We start from the raw sequence: 20,866 nt of genomic DNA, 5'->3' as shown, positions 1-20,866 counted from the left end.
AGATTGACAGAGGCATATATTTAGAAATAATTACTGCAATATAAATGGAAATATCCTGGGTAAGACTATAATCAAATGATTTGACTTGTATGATTCTGCTGTTGTGTGTTATTTGATTCTGCTGTCGTGTGTTATTAGCATGTTCAAGGTGCTTCTCTATCATCTTAGTTGGAGTACTGTTTAAATTAGACTTTAAAACCTTTCAAATGAGGATATCTTCCAATAGAGGTCTATATCTTTTGAAAAGGAGGATTCAGGGATAATGTAACTCAGTCTCCTCTACTATCTAGTATTTGTAGCTAACTCTTAAATATCCAAGACATCATAAAGTAAAGTTTCCAAAATTGTGAGGTGTCCCTTGGAGGGTGTCGACAAGAGTCCAGGGCAGTATGAAGAATTCCACCTTTCTCAAAGCTTCATTGTATTGTTTTCATTGTTTGTTTGTGTTCATTTTGGTGCTTGGATCTTAAGAGAAGTGATGGCAACAAGTTTAGGAGTTACTGCCTTAAAGCAGTAATGAGGAATTTCAAGCATCACCCAGCACTGACCCACAAAGCATTCACAGTAAGATATGCCCCTTTCTCATATTTATTCTCTCCATTTCAGTAGGCTTCTCATATTTCTACCGATGGTTAAACCTTGATGTAGTTTCCATGGTTTTGCTGTTCTTTGAATCAACGTGCAGATTGATAATCAAGATCCTGGGGGTTAAACCGTTGAAGAGATCTCGGCTTGTCCCAGTGGTCTTTTTACATTGGCTGGTTCTCTTAATGGTTTCCCACCCGTTGCTCAAGTTGCATCAACTTTCCTATAGGACGACATTCGCAACTGAGTTCAAGAGGACATGGGGAAACAGAAGAAGAATGGTGGAAATATATTATGGAGAAGGAGACTAGCATAAAAAAGGGTGAGAGAATGAAGGAAGCACATCCAGAGATTGATGGAGGTTATCCACCATTCCAACTGCTCTGAAAGATTATATAGTGGTTTTTCTATCTCCCATTCTTTCTTTTCTTTCCCTAAACATTTTTTGTAAAAAAAAAATTGTCTTAATTTCAGAGATTTCACATATGTGAATATCTCCAGGTTGTTTTATACACAGAAGGGGGGTAAATTGAAAAGAAGGGAGGGAAAGAGCTCCCTCCTTTCGCACTTCCCCACCCCAGAGAGTCTCTGGAAAGTTGGAGGGAAATGGCAATTCCAAACAAGGCAACTTCTGAGGACTCTACTAAGCTGCCCTGCCCTCCCTACCGCTTTGGCAAACACGCATGTGGTCGGCCATTTTCCTGTCTGGCAATAAAGCAAGGAGTAATGTGGGCTCTCCAGAGCAGTCATTTAGTATTCATAGAATAGCAGAAAAGCAGGCACATCTGCTTAGCACAGCAAGTCCTGTCATATAACTGTCTCTCTCACTATCTGTCCATAAAGAATGTCCCGGAATTGGTGTAATTCAGAGAAATTAATGATAGCTTTATGTGGGAGTGCACCCCGGAGGCAGCTTAACACTTCATAGTCCATCTGATCAGTTACACGCAGGGCACCATAGCAACAATTTGGATCTCAGCCAGCTGCATTAAAGGTTATTACTGAAAACATGACCTGAAAACTAGATCTGCATTACAAGGCCCAATGAAAGAAGCAAGGAGGGAGGGGGAGAGGAGGAGGAGAGATAAAGGGTGGGTGGAGAGAAAGACAGGAGCAAAAATAAAATAAAAAGTGTGTGCGTGTGTGTTTGGGGGGGGGGAGTTTGATAACAGAAAATAAAGTTTCAGCAGATGCACCCCCAGCCCTCTGGTGAAAAATAAGATATCATTGCAATGCTCCATGATTCCAAAGATTCAAGGATTCAGAGTTGTATATCCAAGGTCTCCCCTTCTCTGCCTTTTGGACTTCATGGTACAATGGGGCAGAGTTAATTTTGGAGCGGGACGGAGGTTAAAGAAATGGACAAAATGAGCGTCAGTATTCACGGTCCACAAAAAACAGGATTAGGACGATCAGTTTAGCAGAAGGGAATCCAATCAGACCTCTCCTTGACTGTTTGTTTGTTTTTAAATAGAATATTAGCCCTGGAAAACAGGAAACATACAGTACAGGAAATATATGAGTCTATATCATCTATCTTTGCAGCTGTATATGTTCTAGACATCTCTCTATGTATAATATGAAGAAGAGGAAGAGGCAGTAAACAGTTCAGTCTTGTCTTTCCTGCTTCTTTACAGAAGTTTTCCTGAACAGTGGCGGTGGTAGGATAGCAGATGATGGAAGACTTCAAACCCAACATGGTGGTTTAGGAGGTGGAGTTAATTATGTACTATGCCACAGGGATTGGCAGACATACAAGTCTAGCTATAAGTTTCCAGGAGACCTGGATTGTTATAATGCAGTTCTTCCAAATTACCCGTAGAGGTGATGGGCACTTCTTCATTGGAAGTGTTAAAAGTTAGACAGCCATCTGTCTGGGATGCTTTAATTTATATTCCAGCACCAAGCAAAGGGTTGGATCCAATGGCTCCAACTCTATGATTCTACGAGCTTTGCCAGCCAATTTGCCCAAAAACCTCTCCAGAAACAGTTTGTATTCCTGATTTACAGATAAGGAATTTTGAGTGCAGGCAAACCAAATAACACAAGCCCACATTTTACTTTCTGCTGTCATTTTGCTGCTTTATCTAAGCCCTGAGATTAGAGATCTATTGCAAATCACAAAGGAATCTACGTAGATCCCAGTCTTGCTCCTGCCTGTTTCTATAGTAAGTAGAGGCATCAGTATGGGAATTACTGTATATACTCGAGTATAAGCCTAGTTTTTCAGCCCACTTTTTGGGCTGAAAAAAGCCGCCTCGGCTTATACTCGAGTCAGTGAAAAAATTGCCCGAAATGGAGGAGAAAAAGGGGCGGGGCCATGCTGCTGGGTGACACTCGTGAATGGCCCAGTGCCCCTGTGAGTTTCCCCTCCCTCTGTGTCAGTTTGCCGCGCAGCGCGCACCGCACCATCCCCCCTCCTCACGTTCTAATGTAATGCAGGGCTGTCTTACGATTCCCCTTCCTCCCCCTCCTGCCGCTCTGCAACGATGTCCCACCTCCTCCTTGTTATGGCAAGCAGCCACATAGCGATGTCCCACCTCCTCTGGTACAGTGATCCAATGATAGGAATCACTGTGCCGTGTGTCATAGGAGGCGGGACATCGCTCCCGCGGCTGCACGGGACATCATCATCACAGCGGGACATCAGCATCATGAGGTGAGTGAAGTATTTCATTGAATACACCGCTAGTTTACTGTTTTTCTTTGAAATAAATATTCAAAAACATTATTGGTATCTATTTTTATTTTTGAAATTTACCGGTAGCTGCTGCATTTCCCACCCTAGGCTTATACTCGAGTCAATAACTTTTCCAGTTTTTTGTGGTAAAATTAGGTGCCTCGGCTTATATTCGGGTCGGCCTATACTCGAGTATATACGGTATATTTCTTACTAATTACCGTATTTTTTGGAGTATAAGACGTATCTCCCCCCCCCCAAAAGAGGGTAAAATTTGGGTGCGTCTTATACACTGAATGTAGACCCACCCACCCACCGGCCCCAACCCTTTGGCCTCTGCCTCCCAGCAATTTATCTCTTTGCAGCAAAGGGTTCAATAAGCTATAGCAATCCCTGCAGCCTGTAACAGCTGATGGGGAAAAATTGAAAGTGAAACTTGCTGTTTGCTCCTGGAGGCAAATTGCTGGGAGGCAGATTTTTTTTTTCTTGTGCTAATCAGGCTGTTTGCTTCAAGGAGGTAAGTCAACAACTATAAATGCGTATAGAATGTTCAAATTATTAGACTTATTTTTTTTTAAAAAACTGCTTTATTATTATTCTAGACAACTTAACAAAATGAAACTTTTTAAAATAAATGCTTGATCTGAAGAGATCCCGTGTTATTGTTTTTAAAAGTGCTATTCTTTTAAATAGTAGAGAATAACTATACTTCCAGAAAGCACATCAATTTTAACAGCATCTGTACAAGTATAGTCTGAAATATAACACTACAAGCAATGTATATTGTCTGTAATGTTTGTTGCAAGGAGGCAAATTGCTGAGAGGCAGAGGCAAATATTTTTCCCTTGTTTTCCTCCTCAAAATCTCAGTGCATCTTATACTTCGGAGCGTCATACTCCGAAAAATACGGTATAATAGATTCTCGGGGGAAGCAAAGAAAATTAATTTCTTTCTTTTCTCATTGTTTACATCTTGTGTCTACATGGACTCTCCCAAAATAGTTAGAAGAGATATTAAAAACAAATAAAATAATACCACAATACAGTTGAGACTCTTAAATGGAGCTATCTTGAGGGGCTGTATCTCTTTGCACAAGTGGGCAGATTATGATGATGTATCCTTGATTTTATATACTTAGCACTGTTACCACAGTCTTTTTTTCTTCTTTCTGAAGGGACAGCAGTTGTGAGGTTGTATAGAAGAGGTTGTATATCTGTTAATATTTTTACACCAGAATTTGGGGGGGGAAACTATTCCTATATTAGAAAAAAAATAATCTTTACTTCGCAGTCATGAGAAAAAGTTATTAAAATGTCAAAATCATTAGCTTCAAAATGCAAAATCCAATTTACTGCTATTTAATCAGTATAGAAGAACTTTCCATGAGGAGCAGTATTTTCACCTTAATGAATGCTCTATGCCCATTTCCCATCATCAGAATCAGGGTAGTTACATAATCAAAAATATCTATCACTTTTACATAAATTTGGCATCTCCAAATTCTACATACATATTAAAATGCTAATTAGCAAGCAAAAAATATAAAATGACAGGCGGGGACCAAGCATGGAACTCATTGTAGAATAATCTTTGTGTAACTCAAACTCAAGAATTCTGATGTCAAACAATTATTTTAAAAGGTGCATATCTTCAAAATGATTTAGTGTGAGATGGATTAAGACTACAGTCCTCCTTCACCTTCTCCCCCACATCTCTGGAAACTTGTTCTTCTGTTGGAATTTTGGAATTTATGTTCTTCTGTTCCGGATCTTCCCATATAAATGGATTATTGCCATCAAGAGGAAAACTGGATGAAAAGGAGGTGCAGCATGAATTCACACCTAAAGGATGACATCATCTGGAATTACCCCCGTGAAATTGTATAAGTACAGTGCACATCGAAAAGTCAATTTACATGCTATATACTCTACCTGGAACTAAAGTCTCAGGATTATTTTTGCATAAGAAAAGAGTAACAGAAACAAAATCCTCTATAATAATCAAGAATATTAGTCCCAGATGGGGACTGTAGCCAAGAAATTAAAAGATGCTTGCTCCTGGGGAGGAAAGAGCCGAGGTGGCACAGTGGTTAAATGCAGCACTGCAGGCTACTTCAGCTGACTGCAGTTCTGCAGTTCGGTTGTTCAAATCTCACCGGCTCAGGGTTGACTCAGCCTTCCATCCTTCCAAGGTGGGTAAAATGAGGACCCGGATTGTTGTTGGGGGCAATATGCTGACTCTGTAAACCGCTTAGAGAGGGCTGAAAGCCCTATGAAGCGGTATATAAGTCTAACTGCTATTGCTATTGCTAAAGCTATGGCAAATAGAGACAGCATACTAAAAAACAGAGACATCACCCTGCCAACAAAAGTGACAATAGTCAAGGCTATGGTTTTTCCAGTTGCAATGTATGGCTGTGAAATTTGGACCATAAGAAGGGCTGAGCGCCAAAGAATTTAGATTTTTGAACTATGGTGCTAGAGAAGACTCCTGCGAGTCCCTTGGACTGCAAGGCGATCAAACTGGTCAGTCCTAGAGAAGATCAGCCCTGACTGCTCTTTAGAAGGCCAGATCCTGAAGATGAAACTCAAATACTTTGGCCACCTAATGCGAAGGAAGGACTCACTGGAGAAGAGCCTAATGCTGGGAAAGATTGAGGGCAAAAGAAGAAGGTGGCGACAGAGAATGAGGTAGCTGGATGGAGTCACTGAAGCAGCAAGTGTGAGCTTAAATGGACTCCACAGGATGGTAGAGGACAGGAAGGTCTGGAGGAACGTTGTCCATAGGGTCGAGATGGGTCGGACACGACTTCGCAACTAACAATAACAATATTAGTCCCAGGGACAGTAGGAACCAATGCTGCTGGTGGATTTACCTCCTTCAACTATATGAGAGTAAATATCAATACATCCATGTCCTCACCTTGATCTAATGTAGAGCAGTAGAGATTTCATTATATTTTTCAATAAGGGCCAGAAGAAAATAAAGCTTTAGAGAAAGGTTTAAAGTGGGGGGCTTTTCATATTGGCTGTTCCTATACCTAGAAAAAGAATAGCAAAGACTGTGGGTAGTTTATGGGAAGATTGGCTGGTCTGACTGTAATAGAAAAGGCTCAGTATGGGACCCAATACAATGTCATCTACTGTAAATGGATGCAATTTCAAGAGGAGCATTTGCATTTAAAGCATTAACGCATATATATTGTGAGAGTGACATATTACAAGTTTTATTTTCAAGAAAGCGATGCTGAAAAAAATAATTTGTAACATTATGGAGCAAAGTTCAGATATTTCAAAAGCTTAACGAGACAAGAAAGCTTGGACCATTCACTTAAAAAGGGGAAACTGACCAAACTTCCAATAGAAAGAGATTAGACATGCTGTCTCATTTCTCAAATGTTCCTACTTTCAAGATAAATGGCTCCAGAGAAAAGGCTCCAGTAATGTTCATAAAAAGCAACCAGGTTCATGTGATTCAGGTCACCAGGAGATCAACTTGGTGCCACTAAAAAGCAGCTGATCAAAAACAAAAGAATTCCTAGAGCTGTTCATTTTTGCAGGGTTTCATCCCTCTGTTAGCATCATCTTTGAATCCCCCATGCCGACATGCTAACTTACCTTGACCCACGTAACCATGTTGTTTGAAGAAAACCTCTGTGTTTCCTTGGCAATTGTGTACAGGTTTCCCCAGACTGCTGGTATCAGCTCCCTTGTAATGTAGATTATACAGGTAGTCCTTGCTTAGTGAGCATTTGAAGTTGTGGCGGAAAAAAGCTACGCATGAACAGGCTTCAACGTTATGACTGATGCATCCCCCTTTTGTGATCATGTGATTGAATTTTGGCACTCGGCAACTGGCTCACATTTATGACGGTTTGCAATGCCCCATGATTATGAGACCATGTTTTGTAACTTTTGCTGTTTTCAGAAAATGGCAAAAACCTGTCCATTGGACATGCTGGATTTGCTTAATGACCACATGATTCACTTAAAGTCCATGGGGATTTGTTTAACAACATCATAAAATGATGGTAAAATCAAGACAGGTCACGTGATAACCTGCTTAATGACTGCAATGATTTATGACCATTTATGGGCACAATTGAGGTCATAAATTGAGAACTAACCTGGATATAGATAAACATTTTTAGGATATACATAACTAAGACCTTTGCATCCTGTTTCGTTTTCTCCATATTGGGAAACTGATGTTTAATGGAAGGCAGAATTATTAGACAACATTATCTTGTATGAAATCACTGAACATGGTCATATAAAGCTTTCTCAGATATCTTGATGAGTATTAAAAGAATGGAAGTCATGATGGATGTGATAACTTTTCCCTGTGTTTCTAGTTTCTGTTGCTAAAATTCAGCTCCAGGTTTGTCAGGTGTAACATCACCTTTTTTTGCAATCTACTTTATGTATTTTGCAGTATGTTACTTCAATGCCAAAGCAAGTGGGCTGTCAACCACATAGCACATAAATACAGAAATAAGAGATTGTGAAAAGTGAGTTCACAAATGGTAAATCAGAGTATTCCTTGATGTCTCTTGAAGATTCTCAAAGGTTTCCTGATTCAAAATGTGGACATTCATCAAAGGAAATGAATTTTTGAATTTGATTCATGAACATAAAAAGCCTCATGCGTTTCAGTTCTACTCAGCAGTTTGATTACAGACTTCCTCTGGGAAGGTCTTTGCTTTGGAACTGGAGTTCTGAGAAGGATATTAGAAGGTCAGTACCACCAAGGAAACATACACAAGACTCCTCCAAGACTACTGAAGGACAGTTCCAGGTGACTGCTTCCTTCTGTAACAAGAGCACAAAGCAGGAGATAAAAGAAAGCATTTTGGCAAAGATGCTTGTCTAAGTCTTACCCATACATCCTGCTTGGCATAATACAAAGATGCCCCTCTAAAGCAGGGGTGGGTTCCTGCCAGTTCTAACCTCTTCTATAGAAGAGGTTCCACAAATCTAAGTTCCGTTTAGAACCAGTTCCAGCTCCCTCCCCCCGCCCGTCTGTACATCATCAAGATGAAGAGTGAGAGGAGGAATTCTGGGAGTTGGAAGTCCACAAGTCTCAAAGCTGTCAAGTTTGAACACCCCTGGGTTTTTTTTCCTAAAGGATTAGGGGTGCAAGGGTCTTGTAACTTGACAGCTTTAACACTTGTGTGCTTCAAAAGCCAGAGTTTCTGACTTCCGGGGGAGGGGCTTGCCGCAATCGGCAGCTTAATGAAGCTGCCCTCAGAGTTCTGGTTCGTATATCTATTTAAGATCTTAGATATCTCTTTTTCCAGGCAAGGAAAAAGTAGGGAGGGACCCTCAGCCAGTTAGAATCCTCTTTGGAGTTCGCAGCCCTTTTTTCTTTTTGGCTGCGAACGAAAGAGAGTGAATCAACGAAAGCTGAGTCATTTACTCCGGCCAGATCTTCTCAGCTGTTTTTTTTTCAGCTCTAGGCGAGTTACTTCCCCCCTCAGAACAAGCCTTTGTAATTAACCCATTTAAGATTAATCCGGGCAGTGACCATACCTGTGAATTTTTCTTTTTTCTCTACTTAAAATACCAGCTTCAATTTTATAAAAGACTCCTTTTGTTTAACTTTTTTTTAAAAAAATAAATGGCGATTTTATAACTTCCGCATTTGCTATAACGATATATCTTCAACTTCCTGGACAGATTTAAGGGATTACAAACTAACTAGCCCTGTTCCCTCGAAGATTTCTTTTTATTAACTGCCAGGGGTTTGTTGAAACTACCTTATCTCAAATTAACGTGAGTAGAGACTCTGTTCGCTTCCCTTTTTATCATGGCACCGAAATCGAAACCCAGACGCTCTTCTACATCAGCATTTGTTACAAAGCCGCTGTCCTTGCCTTCTACGCCCTCTACTGGAGATTTGCTAACGAAAGAATTTCTTTTTGAAATCCTTAAAGAGTTCAGAGAGGAAATGCAAAAATTTATTTCAGACTTTTATATCAGACTTGATGCCAAGATTGCTCAAACAAAGGAGGATATGATCGAGGTTATGAATGTTATGACAGATTATATTGCTGGAATGGAGGATAAATTGGAACTTTTGGAAGAAGCTAATTCCAACCTGACATCTAAAATTGAAATATTACAACAGGAAATCCAAATTGCGCAAAAACAACTTGTCATGATAAATTATAAGAAGACTGAGTCTGCAATAAGAGTTAGGGGATTACGTGAAAATGAGCAGGAGAATTTGAAACAGACCTTTTTTGAGGCTTTTAGTCGCTCGGTGGGAAGTCCGGGACTTAACTTTGATTGGCAGATCCCAAAAATCTATCGCCATAATTCGTACGTAGCAAAACAGCGACAACTTCCGAGGGACATAATTATATATTTTGCCACAAGAGAATCCAGAAACGTGATAATACAGGAGTTCTACAATAATAGGCTGCGAATTGATGGACTGGATTTGATGGTTTTCAAAGAAATACCACCTCAAATATTAAGAGCCAGAAGAGACTATGCCTTCTTAACTAAGGAACTCAGAAACTCTCAGATACAGTACAGATGGGAAGTGCCGTTTGGTATTACAGTTACATTTGATAACCAAAAATATTGCCTCAACTCTGTTTGGGAAGCCCGAGATTTCTATTACAAGATTCTGAAGGCGGGACTTCCTGAATCACCCGGACATGGAGAAAGACAAGGAAAAGGAGAAGAGAAACAGAGGAACACGTGGCTACAAGGCGAGAGGCATTGCTTTCCCCCTCCGGAAGGGCAGAAGAGTAGAGAATAAAGACTTAGTTATGCTTCTAAAACATTTGCTTAATTTTTAATTTGAATAACACTTTGTGATTTCTGTCTTGGGCAAAACGGCATAGCTGCATACTGACGAAGAGACATTGAGACTGAAAGAGACTGAAAGATGTGGCGATGATTTTGAAATATATATTGTATGGGACTTAAACAGGACTCGATGGATAACTTTGATTTTCTACTTTAATTGTTCATGATTTATTCTTTAGGGTGAGGAGAGCGGAGATCATGATCTTCTTGGATTGTGGTTCGGGTTGAATGGAGCTGGGAAGTGTGGGGTAGATGGGAGGGTAGTGAAGGTTTAATTAGAGTTTACTTTGAGCCAGAAAGTAAGCTGATCTTTGTATAAATTGTTATTTGAATATAATGTTGGGAAAGATATACCCATAGAGTCTGCAGGAAGGTGAAGCAAATATAAGAGGAGTACGGATGAAAATAATATATATATATGGACACGGGTAAAGGCAGGATGGGAGGAGTTGGAAAAGGAAACCGAGAGAAGTATTTGAATGTTTAAATGGTTTAATAGAGAAGGAGGTAAAAGAGATAAATCAAAGGTTTGGATATTTAGATAAAGAGATAAGGCCCTTAGCTGGAATTTCATTTAATTAACTTACTTGGTTTCAATATAGTTTGAAATCCTGCAAGTAATAAAATAACTGAAATTAGGAATGAGGTACATTGTTTAAGATTTAAAAATGATGGGAAGCTGAGTTTAATGTAGAGAGTTTGTTGATTTTTCCCGTTTTTCCTTTTGTGTGTGTGTGTGTGTGTGTGGTTTTTTTTGTTTTTTTTTACTATTTCCTTTCTTTTTTGTTTTTCCTTTATCTTTTATCTTTTAATTCTAAAGTTATTTGATTTTAATATATTCCAGACTGTGCTTGATAAAGAGTTATGCCGGGTATGGGACCTGGGAAGTCGAAAGGGGGTTAGGGAGGGGGGTCTATGGGGGGGGAGGGGGGAGGGTGGAAATATAGTCTCAATTTTCAGAACAATAAGAATGCACTTGTATACTGTTGCTCTCTTTTCTTTTTTTTCTTTTTTTCTTTTTTTTTCTCTTTTTTTTTCATTTTTCTTAATTTTAGAGTAAAATATAAACTGAATAGATTAATGAATTGTAGAGATACACCAAAGTGAGGAGTAGAGGGAAAGAAGAGGGAGAAGTAAAGAGGGAGTGAGAGGGGAATGTAAGGAGGGTGAGATGGAGGGAAGGGGAGAAAGGAATGTTTGAGGGGGAAGGGAAGTAGAAGAGGGGAATGTTGGAGGGGAGAAATGAAAGTTGGAGGGGGTGAAGAAAGGGTGTATGGGGGATTGAAGTGCTATGTTGGTTTTCTATGGTGGAAGATGAGTTGTGTTCATTGATTTTCCTTTTTTTTTAAATGCACAGTATATAAGTGATTGTATAAAATGAAAATGAAAATGAAATAAACAGTTTTAAAACGAAAAGCCAGAGTTTCTGAGCCAACATTTTGGTTGCTAAGCAAGAGCGTTGTTAAGTGAGTTTCACCACATTTTACAAGTTGGCCTTGCTCACCCAGTCACATGACTGCCAAGCCACTCCCACTCAGTCACATGGCTGCCAAGCCACTCCCACCCAGTCACATGGTCAGCAAGCCACTCCCACCCGGTCACATGGCTGGCAAGACATTCCAACAAACCAGGCCACACCTACAGAAGAGGTTCTAAAAAATTTTGAAACATAAATGACCAACACTGCATTTCACTCATCCCTAGATAACTGCATAGGCAGCTTCTGCCCAGTGTTGGGAGCCAAAAAAATTTACTACCAGTTCTGTGGACATGGCTTGGTGGGCATGGCAGGGGAAGGATACTGCAAAATCCCCATTCCCTCCCCACTCCTGGAGGAAGGACACTGCAAAAATCTCCATTTCCTCCCCATCTCACTAACCTGCTTTCCAGCTCTATTCTCCTGTGCATCGCAACAAAAGAAAACCGAGCTGATCACCTGGGACTTGGGAGGCAGCAAATAATTGGGAGCAGGACCAGTGGTGACATCCAGCAAGTTTGCACCACTCCGGGAGAACCGGTTGTTAACTTTCTGAGCAGTTTGGTGAACTTGTTGTTGGAAGAAATAATTAGGGCAGGGAATCAGTTGTTAAATTATTTGAAACCCACCACTGGGCAGGGCCAGCCAGAAATGGTATTTACCGCTTCTCCAAACTACTCAGAATTTCCACTACCAGTTCACCGGAACCGGTCAGAACCAGCTGAATACCATCTCTAGCTTCTGCCTCTTGTTTTCTTTTTCTTCTGTCTGATTCTCAGAGGCTGCCTGGACTAGTCTGCTGTTTTCTTGGCAAATTCATGTGATTCATCCTGAGATAAGGTTAGGGCTGAAGTTCTGTCTGTTTATTTTTTGGCCATATGAAGCCATGGGCATGATGCCACTGATTTTTATGCAATTGATTATAATTCAAAAAGGCTATTTGTTTTTTTTTAGCAGTGAGGCATTCGGGCCTCTCTCACTGTGCCAAAAGTTTTGTCCTACTTCTCTTGCCAATCTACAGGTGGTAGAAATGGAGAGAGAAAGAGGGGCACGTGGTTCTCCTACCACTAAAAAAACCCATTTTGCATCATGGAAGGGAGAAGGAGGACAATTGGAAGTTCTGCTATCAGGTCTCCGATCACACAGAACAATGGAATCAAAGAACTGGTAGCAAAGAGCGGTCTTATCTCTGTTGTCCTCATTGCCATGCATGGGAAAGAGAATTAGGGAGAAGTGAGAGAAGAAAAGTCACCCCCCTTGGTGCCTTTTGGAAAAACCCTTCGTTTTTTCCTGGCACAGAAAATATCTGTTTCCCTCCATGATGTGGAAGTTCTCCAATTACATTCCACAGGAAAGAAACATGGTAGAGAAGCAGTTCTTCGAACAGCAACTATCCACCCCTCTGGCTACAACAACTGTAGCATATAAGTGCAGGGGCCTTCTTCTGGAAGACCACTAGGCATAGTACTGTATATCATAGATATCTCCCTAAGGATTTGGGAGTTGAAACACCATCAGCCTTGTGAGGTAGTCCAAATAGTAAGCACCCCCCTATGAATTAATTGTACTTTATTGTCAGGTTACATTAACAGAATCTTGCAAGTGTAAAAATATGCTTCTCTGTATTGCCTTCACTGCCCAAGGAACTAGGGAGGGGTCCCTTCTGAGACACACCCACAATCTTTCAGTGGAATAATCTGCCTCTTGGCCAATCATTCCCCTAGTTGTGCTTGTTCCCATCTTCTAAGATCATTCCCACATACTATTCCAAGTACTGCAGAGGTGGTATTCAGCCAGGTTTGACAGGTTCTAGAGAACCAGTAGCGGACATTTTGAGTAGTTCGGAGAACTGGCAAAAAGGAAGCCCCACTGCTTCCCAGCTGATCTTTTTTTGTTACCCCAAACAGGAGAACAGAGCTGGAAAGCAGGTTAATGGGGTGGGGAGGGAATGGGGATTTTGCAGTATCCTTCCCCTGCCACGTCCACAAAGCCACGCCCACAGAACCTGTAGTAAATTTTTTTGAATCCCGCCACTGAAGTACTGATGTAGAAAATGGATGCTTTTTTAATATATAAAGTTTTTTATTTTTTCATTTTCAGAACAAATAACCACATGTATACTATTACATAACCAACATCATATTACATTGTTAAATGTTTACATCAATTCGTCTTACCATCAACTCCCAAAAACAATTATTGGCTCTTCTGCTCTCTATACACCATATTTGTACCCTATCCATCACTTTCTTCTCTCTTCTCCTCCTCCTCTTCCTCTCTACCTCCTTTCGTCCCTCTGTCGTCCTCTTCTTTACTTCCCCTTCCTTTCTCCTTCTCTCCAAATGGATGCTTTTGATGCATGTATAGAAAGGATTTTGTCAACTTAGTTGCTGTAGGACCTATGCCATGATGGGGTTGCACTTAATTGTGTGTGTGTGGGGAGGGGGGAGGCATCTATAGAAGAACTGTAGCTCTGCAGTTCCACCCTAAGGCTGGCCATGGTTTCATTGCAGGAAGCATTTCATGTCAAGAGAAGTGGAGAAAATGTTCTTCAGACACTACTTAATGAGGAAAAAAACACCACATTTGGATGCTATCCCTCCACTTCCCTTCCCACAGTGAGGGCAGGAGAAGACAGAGATAAAGACATGAGCCCAAATGACTGCTTTGCTTAGGGTTAGCCTTTTCATTACAAAACTCACTGCAAAATCTGGCAATCCGAACAGAGGCCCGTTCTTGTTTTTGTCACACTTGGCTAAGTGTAGTAGTTTGCCCTCAGTCATGGATAATGGGCAATGACTCTTTCTGAGTGTCCTATAAAGTGAATTTGGATCCACACAGATAATAGCTTTACCAGATGGTTTTCTTTAATTGTTGCTACCATGATTCACGCCTACTCAGCAGGCCTATAACAGGAGGATCTCTGGCATTATTCATATACATTCTTTAATAAGGTGAGGGTATATTGTGATATTATTACAACCAACTGCTCCTGCTTTATAGTGTCACTTTTAAACTGAACTGTAATTCTTTACTGCTTCTCCATATACTGTGGTAGTAGAAATTTCTACTGTGCCTCTTTCCTTCATGTAGTAAAATATTAAAATGGTTCACAAGCATTAACTTGCTGGCCTGTCTTATAAGTTACCGTGATTGGCCAGTGTCGTTATCCCCAAAGGTGGGGTTTAGACTAGGAGCCTAGAAATCTGCCCAGACTATCTCTTGACTTCAGGGTAAGGTGACCAGATTTCAGCGGGATAATCACGATTTATATCAATTTTTCCCGTGTCCCGGGCCGTTTTTAAAAAGTCCCGATTTTCTGGCTTCATGTTGAAAGCCCAGTGGATTTGCTTAAGAAATCCTAACTGGGGCAAGACAAAAGACACCCTGTCTAATCCCTTTCTGTCTCTGTCTCAGTACTTTCATTGAAGATATTAAAACGTTAAAGCAACAAAACGGACCCCCCCCCCGCGCCCCTTTACTCACTTTTATAAGAAAAAATGACCAAGTACCATAGAGCTCCAGGAAACACGTGGCTAGAGAGGGAAGCGACTGTTACTTCCTGGATTTTCCAGAGGGGAGGGGCACGGAGGTTGAAGGTCTGCTCCAAAATGGTGGCAAAGTTTCTTTGAGCCAAGGTGGCGCAGTGGTTAAATGCAGCACTGCAAGCTACTGCTAGATCAGCAGTTCAGCGGTTCAAATCCCACCGGCTCAGGGTTGACTCAGCCTTCCATCCTTCCATCCTTCCGAGGTGGGTAAAATGAGGACCCAGATTGTTGGGGGCAATATGCTGACTCTCTGTAAACCGCTTAGAGAGGGCTGAAAGCCCTATGAAGCGGTATATAAGTCTACTGCTATTGCTATTGCTATTGCTATGAAAAATATTTCCCTGACTAATTTCACCATTTCAATTTGCTCAGGTCTTTGTATTAACATCTACATCATTCTGGGTTTACTTGGAGTGCAAGCCTGCTAAGTGAACTGTGGCAAGAAAGGTGGTATAATGGGCTTAGTGACTAAAGTTACAATGCCATTGAAAAAAGTGATTGATGACCATTTTTCACACTTAGCGACCATTTTCACACTTAGCAACCGTTGCAGCATCCTCATGGTCACGCGATCAAAATTTTGATGTTTGGCAACAGATTTGTATTTATGATGGTTTCAGTGTCCTGGGGTCATATAATTACCTTTTGACAAAGTCAAATGGAGAAACTAGATTCACTTATGTTACTAACTTATCAGCTGCAGTTATTCACTTAAGAACTGTGGCAAGAAAGGTGGTATAGTGACCAAAGTTACAATGGCATTGAAAAAAGTGACTGATGACCATTTTTCACACTTAGCGACCATTTTCACACTTAGCGACCATTGCAGCATCCTCATGGTCACGTGATCAAAATTTTGATGTTTGGCAACAGTTACAATTTATATTTGTAAATTGTAGTTATGTTGAAATAAAAAAAATATTACAATACTATTTTTGCGTTGTATGAATTGGGTGGGCGTCGTCGGCGTGAATGTCCGCCTCGGCGGCGGCAGGCCACTTTACATCGCGGGAGCCACCAAGTGCCTTTGCTGCCGGGTCTGCAGCAAAGGCGCTTGGTGGCTCCCGCGATGCAAAGTGCCCCCCCGCCGCCAAGGCCACCGCCTGCCCGCTGCCCCGGCCTGCAGCAGTTAAGTATGTGGGTTTTACTTCTCAGTAGCCCCATATTCGCTTACCATGTTTGTTGGCCATAAATTCCCAAGTGGCGTCCATATGCAGATTGCTTTAATTTCACATGTCGGGGATGATAATAACAATAATGTCTTAATGCAGACTTAATCATTCTTAAGGGAGAAATAAGAGTCCTCTAAGTCTTCTGATGGTTCTGCTCTTGGCGGCTCCCGTGATGCAAAGTGGAGAGTTGAACTTGCTTAGAGCATGAACTTTTCCAACACAGGCGCGTTTTACAAGCAAGGCTCCTGCTGCTAGATTGCGCAGTCGCTCAAGTGCAAGGCATGACTCGCTGCTCCCAGATCAGGAGGCGGGAGAATCACATGCCTCCTTGGCATACGAAATCTTTCGCTTTTTAATCCTTGCTTAACTCTTAAAAGGCGAAAAATTCCTTATGCACAGGAGGCCCATAGTTCTCTCGCCTCCTCCCATAGTTAACACTAAGCAGACTCCAAGTCACTGTGACTTGGAATCTGGCAGCAACTACCTTGGCTTTAATTATTTTAAAAAAATTCTTTAAAATTCTTTCCTTTTCCTCATGCCTGGTGAGGCCATGCCTCCCCTGCCTCTAGTGACTGCACATCCCTGACACATACACACACACACAGCCATTTTTACATATAAAGAATAATAATGGCTACTTGAACAGCATGTTGGCTTGGCTTCCAAACCTCAGCCTAGTTAAGATATCTGACTTCAGAAATATATACACCAGCCTAAACACAGACTGCATTGTTTTTACATTTGTTTTTGCCCATCTCTCCCAAAGTTTAGCTTATTGAAAGGTGATTTGGGGAAGTAGAGGAGAAAGGCATATTTGCGGACTTTTTTCTGCTCCTTTGAGGAACATCTGGCTGGTTATAACCATTTAAAAGCCAAAGTCAAAAAAAAAATTGAGTAAGATGTATATGATTTGGACTATTTCACAATAAATATAGACAGGGTTTTCTTCTTAGATATTCTTAGATTTAGTTTAGTTTAGTTTTAGTTTTATTATTATTTATAGGCCGCCCTTTTCCCTGAGGGGACTCAGGGCGGCTTACAAAATATAGGGAAGGGGGTACAAAACAGTAAACATGAAACAATACATGAGTAAAAATAGTACTCAACATTCATTCATCATTCGGGTGGGGACAGAATATGATCTTTATCCCCAGGCCTGACGGGATAGCCAGGACTTGAGGGCTGTGCGGAAGGTCTGGACGGTGGTGAGGGTACGAATCTCCATGGGGAGATCGTTCCAAAGGGTCGGAGCTACTACTGAAAAGGCTCTCCTCCGTGTAGTTGCCAGTCGACACTGACTGGCAGATGGAACTCGGAGGAGGCCTAATCTATGCGATCTAATAGGTCGCAGGGAGGTAATTGGCAGGAGGTGGTCTCTCAAGTACGCAGATCCACTACCATGAAGGGCTTTATGGGTGGTAAGTAGCACCTTGAAGCGCACCCGGAGATCAACAGGTAGCCAGCGCAGCTCGCGGAGGATAGGTGTTATGTGGGCGAACCGAGGTGCACCCACAATCACTCGCGCGGCCGCATTCTGGACTAGCTGAAGTCGCCGGATGCTCTTCAAGGGCAGCCCCATGTAGAGCACATTGCAGTATTCCAGCCTAGAGTTCTTAGATACAGCTGGGACGATTTTTCCAAGGAAATTTAGGGTACCTGGACTTCTTGCAGTCGTCTGCGTATGTCAAAGATAGAAACAAGACATTTGATAGTGCTTCTATGCAGTTGCAAAATTATTTAATGGTTCTGGTGGAAGGCTTTGATCGCATTTCGACCTTTGTCTCACCTAAAATCAGATGTTTCTTGTCATTGTTGTTGCCTTTCCCTATTTTTGCATGGAATTGTGCACTAGGATGGTGGCTCCTGTCTATTTTACATATTTTAATATCTTGTTTGTCTCTTTGGCCAAGGTAAAAAATTGCTTACTGGTTATGTTTCTTTGTCTACTGTTATAAATGTCTGCTTTAGAATAATTTCATTTCACTGCCTTTCATTTTCTAGTTGCTGCTGAAACTTGTCAATTTGTCTTGTTTCTCCTGGTTCTTTTTCAGACACCCCCCCCCCACACACACATCGATAAGAGTTTCTTTTTAATATATTGGTTTGATTAAGACAGGATAGGACTGATAGAAGCAAATAACAAAGTGAATGGGTAGATCATACCAAAAACATAAGATTTTTTTACAAAGCCAGTCTTTCATCAACCATGATATGATGTGTCTCGGTGGGCTAACGACCAGTTCAGAGTGTTTTTATTATTATAGTTTGACAGTTATATTTCTGCAGAAAAAATATATATTGGCAATTATATTTCTGCATGAGAAATGTAACTTGTTCGTAATGGCAATGAGTCCTGAACTGAAGGCTTCCCAAATGATGAAGTGTTTTGAAAACAAATGCATGATTTGGCCTGGGTTGATACCGACAAAATGGATAGCAGACTTGCCTTGAAAACACAACTCGACAAGATTATGGAAGAAACTTGCCACAATTTTCTTTTTGAATTAATTGGAATGATCTACCAGCAAGAATTCCACTGTGGTACAGATGGCCATAAACTATGGAGTTGTCTAGAATCCATCATTTTTAGATAGCACTTTTTTGCACGGAGCAGCATATATTTAAGAAAGATGCATAGGAAACAAACGTATATTGGGGAAAACCACAAAGAAGCAAAAAATAATGCCTTGCATAGAAACTTTCATCTAAAAAGTGCGCAGTGGGAATAGCTGCATTAAAAACAGAATATAGTAGAGAAAACTGAATTTAAAGTTGCATTTATTAGAGAAATTTGCATGTGATGATGGTCACAGGTTTTGAAATAGTAATTAGTAAAATAATGGGATGGATTACAGCAGCAGTTCTAAAATGTGTTGATCTTAGGATTCCTTCACATTCTTAAAAATAATTTAGGACCCCAAAGAGCTTTGATGTATGTCGATTTTGTCTATTGATATTTACAGCATTACAAATTTAAACTGAGACATTTTAAAATATTTATTTATTTGACTTTGCAGACCCCTGGAACAGTCTTGGTGAACCTCAGAGCTTCCCCAAAACACACCTTGAGAACCACAGGATTACCGGTAGATTATGGGGAATGAACTGAAGAGACAAGCAAGATTAGAGCGCTAATAAAAGCCAACTAATACATTTAGCAGAATGCACGTCTCTGCACGTTTCTTTCAGTCATCTCCTTAGTCTTTTCTCTCTGTATTCCAAATGGTTGTTGCAAGGAAAGGAATGTAGAAGCTGTGCAAACTTGTGGTTCCCCAGATGTTGCTGAACTTCAGTTCCCAGCAACTCTCATTGGTGATATTGGTTGGGATTATTGAGAGCAACACCTGGTTCCCACCCTAATCCAAACCAACTAGTCAATTTAAAAAACTCTTTTCCATAGCTAGGTTCTATTGAGTGTAACTCAACCCAAACCCTTCTTTTCCCTTTTGGTTTTTGGACAAAACTCACCATCCTCCTTTGCTCTGGAATTACTACCAAGAGAGCCTTTCTTTCCTTGCATTTATGTTGACCCATAAGTCACTGTGTCTATGAGGCAGCTTTAAATTGTTCCTAAGTACTGTATTTTTCAGAATATAAGACGCACTGGAGTATAAGATGCACCAAGTTTTTGAAGAGGCAAATAAAAAAAAAGTTTTTGCATTCTGCAGACCTCTCGAAAACGCACCCATTTTTTTGTCAAAAAAAGGGAATGATTAGCCTTTAGGAGGCTTATGGAGTGCTCTTGGGGCCCATTTTTGACTCATTTCTGTCCTCCCCGACCCCCAGAAGCACTCTGAAAGCCTCCTAAAGGGTATGCACAGCCATTTTTGCAAAGGGGATGGGGTTTGGGTTCAGCTGAATAGGGAGTAACTCTGACGGACACATGACTGTACTGGTTCTATCCTCAGCGGTACCATCTTGATTTGCTGTTCTGCACGTACGCAGAACAATCTTCATTGAAAAAATGTAATTTTTATTCCTTTTTTAATGTTGTACACATGCACAGATCGTTTTAAGTGCAAATGAGCACACACATGTGCAAAAATATTTGGGCGCCAAACCGGTAGTAATGGTGGCTAGAACCCACCCCTGGATGGGACCCTCTTGGTGTCTGTCATGGGTGATTTGGCCAGTAGCAGCAAAACTGATGAGACTAATTCTCTCTCCAGTTATTTCCATACAACCTAATCTAACACCTTCCAAATGCACTAAATTATGTTCTAAACTTGCAAGAATGTTGGCCAGACTGGCTGAGAATTATTGCAGTCCAACATATCTGGAAGATAACATGATCTTTCATAGAACTGCTGTATTTCCAAATTATGAAAACACTAAGCTATTTGAAATTTTTGTACGTTTTTGCATCTGAGAAGGAAGAAAAAAAATGCTCTTCTAACTTACAAAAAGGGCCTCGATTCTCCTATCTTTTATCTTGATTCTTCAATCTGACAATACTGCATGAGGAACATACACTATATTTTGCAAAATGTCCTTTTCAGTGCATGATTCTTTTGCTTTGCTTTTTTTATACTGATTTCAAGGCAAGAAGGAAAAGCCATCTAACAGCAAATCAAATAACAGAT

The 20,866-nt window shown here is 40.8% G+C and overlaps 1 long non-coding RNA gene across 1 annotated transcript; it reads left to right on the top strand.

Annotated features, from left to right (window-relative positions):
* Window positions 1–468: 468 nt before the first annotated feature.
* Window positions 469–19,446, top strand: LOC148048274 (uncharacterized). Its single transcript, XR_015695823.1, has 2 exons — window positions 469–564; window positions 19,301–19,446. It is a non-coding gene; the product is annotated as an uncharacterized LOC148048274 (long non-coding RNA).
* The last annotated feature ends 1,420 nt before the right edge of the window (window positions 19,447–20,866 follow it).

The sequence above is a fragment of the Thamnophis sirtalis genome, unplaced genomic scaffold (genome assembly GCF_051295495.1).
Source record: "Thamnophis sirtalis isolate CommonGarterSnake01/CBP01778 unplaced genomic scaffold, rThaSir2_p1.2 scaffold_3, whole genome shotgun sequence".
Taxonomy (NCBI): Eukaryota; Metazoa; Chordata; class Lepidosauria; order Squamata; family Natricidae; genus Thamnophis; species Thamnophis sirtalis.
This window is presented reverse-complemented; position numbering and strand designations above follow the sequence as displayed.